Source organism: Pinus tabuliformis, chromosome 4_2 (genome assembly GCF_031772625.1).
Source record: "Pinus tabuliformis cultivar Carrire ecotype Pingquan chromosome 4_2, CPIR1, whole genome shotgun sequence".
NCBI lineage: Eukaryota > Viridiplantae > Streptophyta > Pinopsida > Pinales > Pinaceae > Pinus > Pinus tabuliformis.
The window spans coordinates 873337424-873342699 of record NC_142304.1 but is presented as its reverse complement, the minus strand read 5'-3'; the positions used below and the strand labels follow the sequence as shown (position 1 = coordinate 873342699).

Here is a 5276-nt window from a genome sequence, read left to right as displayed (position 1 = left end):
ACAGTCCAAACCATTTTAGATTTCCAGGGGATCGGTGACTCAAACTAAATTATGATGGGGCATCAAAGGGTAACCATGGTTGTGCCGGTTGGGGCGGCCTTTTTCGAGATCATGTAGGGAGAACACGATGGGTGTATGCGCAATGGGGCGGCGATATGACTAATAATGAAGCGGAGTTATGGGGCCTCTATTACGGACTTCGAATTGCAGTGAGGAATGGCTACCGGAATCTAGAGGTGGAAGGGGATTCCAAAATTACGACGGATATGCTTAGCAAATTGCGGAATGGCAAACGATGGGACCAAGTGGCGACGAGCTGGCGAACAACTGCGATCATACAAGATATCGCAGGACTGCTTAATCAGATTGAGTATACGATGGTGAGCCACATCCTTAGAAATGGTAACCAAGCTGTGGATTTCCTCGCCAACTGGGGTACCGAAGCGGCCAGCAGAGTATTGGATGGAAGTTGGGCGGTGTACCAGGACGATCCACGATGGGAGGCATTACAAAATATACTTCAAAAGGATTATGATGCGGCATTACACGAAAGTCATTAATTGCTACCCTAATAGGAATGGGAGGAGAACTGACATGTTAGTTAAGGAAGGACAGGGGTTTGTGAAGCGCGTGGATGGGAATTACTGTAGGGACGGCGAAGGTCATCACCAAACGAGCGGGATGATCACCCCAAGGACGAATTTGGGTACGTCTTCGAGGATGCGAGGGAGATGTGTTAAATACATTGGGTACATTTTACATCATCATTCAATAGATGGGGCAAGTGTTCATGAAGGTGACAGATGGGCGTTCTGCATTAAGTTGCAAGGGTGGCGGATGAGGGGCTTCATATGTTTTATTCGTAAGCGTGAGGAGGGTAGTGTGAAATTCACAGATATTACCTGGAAGCGAGCTTGCAGTATGCAGCCTTCGACAGTGCCAAGTATGGACGGGAGTATGGCGCAGGGAGAAGGCCGCTGGATGCGGAGTAAGGGAAAGCCCGCTGAGCAGAAAGGGAAGGGTTTAGTTGAGGAGGACGTCAAAGGCAAGGGGGTCTCAGAGGAATTCTTACCGCGAATTTACTTGGATATCACCGATGAATCTGACAAGGACTTTGATATAAAGGATTATTTGGCTGATGAGGAACCGCGTCGGGTAACAGGGGGCAAGGTTGGTAAATGGCGACGTCGGAGTATTGAACCCGAGGTTTCAGACGAGCAGAGGGAGGAGCCAGAAGATATTAATGAGGACGTAGGTGGCCGGCGTGGGAGAGGACGGCCGAAGGGACGGGGGGCTCAGTGCGGTCAGGGAAAGACCAGTGGAGGCGGTGGTAGAGGGAGTCGGCAGCCCAGAATGGAAGAGGAAGATGAAGTAGGGTGTGAGCGCAGAGGAAGAGGACGAGGGAAGCGGGACATGCGACGGAATTTGCATGAGGCCGAAGATGCCTATCTCCAGGAGACAAATCCACATATTCGGAAAATTATCGATCATTTGGAAGAGGAGGCTCTGCAGGCAGCCTCCGATCCGGAAATGGAGGACTGGGAAAGCTTCCTCCCTGATCCAGGGCATACTAGAGGAAGGCTGTCATTGTACAAAAAGTCGCTGCATGCTTACTGGGGCATGAAACGACTCCTTGCGAAATCCATGGAGCAAGTGGCAGTTGAAATGGTAGAATTAGCTCAGGGTTTCCCTACCTTTAAAAGGGAACTTCGAAACATCCAGATGACTCTGATTATGCAGGACCGCAAGATGGATAAAATTCTGCAGTTGTTCAAGGAAAATGGCTTTCAGATCAAGACAGAAGGAGGACCAAAGCTGGATACCCAGAATAAGTAGGGGCTGAACAATGTTGTCAAGAGGTTTTTTTATAGTTTTTTAGTTTTTTTGAATTTTTGAAATCCTGAATGGTGATGTCTCAAACAAGAAACAGTTTGCTTGTCGAAAATATATTGGGATATTTTGTATGGGTAACTAGGTTGGATATGTATTTTTTGTGGATGGCTGTTAAAAACTATCGGTGGGTCCCGGTTTCCCTTAAGGGCGGGTATTGACCTGTTCGTATGTGTATATGCTACCTTTTGATGGAGTAATAGAATTCGCCTTAGTTTACAAAAAAAAAACAACCATATGCTCAAGGTCCAAACCAGAAAAATGAAATTAGGGAGGACCTGGGCTCAGCAATCCGCCCCAAACACGTGCAAACCAAAAACTAAGAAATACCCAACACTAGAAATCAAAGTCCCTGAAATAGGTGCGTACAGGGTGATATGCAAGAGCATGTCCTCATTTGCAACTTTATGAGCTTTTCGCAGGAAAAGAAGGCTCTCAACTGGTGGATACAACAAACATGGCGCCTAGCAAAAGAAAGCATCAAGCTGCGGCGATCCAAACTCTAAATTTATTCGTGCAACAATACTCTAAATTTACCGAATTCATTCGTGCAACTCTAAATTTATTCGTGCAACAATACTCTAAATTTACCGAATTCATTCGTGCAATAATAATAGCAAGGAAATTAAAAATATAAAAGCCATTCAGGGCACATAAATTCAAAACAAAATCAAAATATCAAAACCTGGGATCCAAACTGAGGCCATTTATTCGTGCAATAATACTCTAAATTTATCGAATTCATTTGTGCAATAATAATAGCAAGGAAATTAAGATATTCAGAAAAAATCAAAATGTTAAAACCAGATAAGACATGTGAATTTTCTTTTAATAAAACAACATGTTCTACTTGCAGAAACAATTTTTAAGAAAAAAACAAATTGCATTTTCGTCAGTCCCCACCTTCACCTTCTAAATTACTATAGTAAAACATATACAAGCATGCCACACAGTTGGACCCATTCATTCGTGCAATAATCCTCTAAACTGAGGCAATTCATTCGTGCAATAATACTCTAAACTCGGCGCATTCATTCGTGCAATACAAGGAAATCAAAAATGAAAAAGCCATCCAATGTACATAGATTCAAAAAAATTCAAAATGTTAAAACCAGTGCACATAGATTCAAAAAAATTCAAAACGTTAAAACCATGCAATTGGAGCCCATTTCACTACACAGTTGACAGAAAAATAGTTGCAATATTTATTAGAAATTCGACAAGCCCAATACTACTGAAGGAGGTGCTCCGAGATCTTTACAAAATTATTCAACCAAAACAAACCATTGGCCTTAAAGTTTCAAAGCCGGTGCAGTATTAGAAATTGACGAATCCAAACAAAAAAAAGTATACCACTAATAGTTTCTAAATAAATTCTCGACTACAATAAAAGCAAACACCACGGCACAGAAATATATATACTGTTTTTGCACCAATTCCCTATTCAAAGGCCCACTGATTTTCACGCCTGACCTCCTCCTCCTCTTCAGGAGTAAAATCATTCCTTATGTTGAAAGTTCTGCGTATTTCTTCTGGCGTTTTCCCTTTTATCATGTCGGCAACAGTCCGACATGCAAGATCTAGCAGATTTTTTATGTTTAGGTAATTAGCAGCCTGCAAAAACCCGGAAAGCTTAATAAGCCAAAATTTCCGTAAAATATACAAATGTATCTATAGCCTGGACAGGCATATACATGTGCTAAGCATTACTAAAGAAAGCGACGAAGATATTGCAGAACAATTACATGGAATGAGACTACACAGAGATTTCTAGCATTGAAGGATCTCAGAAATTAAAAAAACAATTAATTGATGGAACATCATCGGTAACTGTACTCAGAGGTTCCAAACAATTTGGTTGGGGTAATTGAGGTAGATTAGACCCCTCAAAACAACAAATAAGAAGAGTGATAGTTTGGTTCAAAGAATATCAAATAAGAGTTTGGTTCGAACAAAGTCGCCTGATCGACTTTTACGAATTCTTCATCCCTAAGTCTTGATTTCGTCCTCCGAAATGGCCGATTTCTCATGTGCGCGTTTCTGAGCATCGACATGGTACTTGCAGTATTGGATGACCTTCGAGAGTATCTCACTAGAAACGTTTGGCAGCGGAATAGCATTGGCGGTGCCAGTGTCCTCGATCATGTACTTGATAGTCTGAGATTCAAATGCCACAGCCTCAGTGACATCAAACAATTCGCCATCTGAGCTCTTCAAACTCACCTTGCTTTCGGAGGCCATGGCTCCCCAACTAAAAAGTTGATCCGAATCGACTAAAAGATGATCTGAATAAAAAGAAAGGACTGAATTTCTGTGTATAAGCGAAGAGAACTCCAGAAAGTATGAACGAACTTTTGCTCGATCAATATGAGATGAGCGAGATATGTGGTAAGGGCAATAAGTCCATATATTTATAGCCTGATTGATTACCCAAATAACCATCCCATGGGCCATTCGCTGCCTTTTTTAATTATTTTTTCTTAACTCTAGTTAACATAACCCAAATCTAGAGCTTTTAGGGTTTTCTTATTTTATTGTTTTATACCCGCTAATTGTTTTCCATTCATGCTCCACCTATTTTATTTTATTTTAGTGTATTAGTGCGCCAAATTGCATCTGAAATTACTCTTTGCTAAAAATAGCTAGTACGTCTCGTTTAGCTTAAATGTAGTTAATAAAACAAAAGAATTAACAAAGACAAAAAAATCATCATAAAAATAAAACAAATAATAAAATATTATACTATTGAATGTCATCGCCAAAAAATAAAAAATATGATTAACTAATATTATTTATTGAGCCGAGGGGATGTGTAAGTTTATCCGCTATTGTTTCCTTTAAAATAAAAATAAAAATTATATTGTAAACAGAAAAATAACGTTGGCTATAATAAGAAAAATAAGTAAAAAAAATGTGTTTTCAAAAATATTTCAACAAGAAATTTAAATAAACTAATTGAAGATCTATGTTAACTAATTTATGTTCATAAAATTGTTAAAATAAAATATTTTTGTGTTTTATATAAAAAGAATAATCAATGTGGGTTATCAATAAAATATTTTAATATGAATTAATATTGACATATACTTAAAAATACATTATTAATAATCAAGAAACATTTTAACTTGAATGTACATGTTGTGAAAATGATTTTAATGTCAATTATGTATATATTTACGCCGTAAGGCATTCCCCTTCGAAATCAACTCCCCCCTTATTGCAACCTAAGATTCTATGTTAGACGATTGAGAAAAGCTGAACCATTCGATCATGAGAAAGTATTTATGAATTCGTTGAACACTAGTATTCAATTCGCATAGGTAAAGACGTCGTCTATGAACTCCTGAACTTTGGCAGTGAGCTCTTCGGCAGTTGATTAACGTGGT

General features: G+C 39.5%; 1 pseudogene; it reads right to left on the bottom strand.

The window, feature by feature from the left end:
- Window positions 1-3330: 3330 nt before the first annotated feature.
- Window positions 3331-4131, bottom strand: LOC149172470 (SKP1-like protein 1A; annotated as a pseudogene).
- Window positions 4132-5276: the final 1145 nt, after the last annotated feature.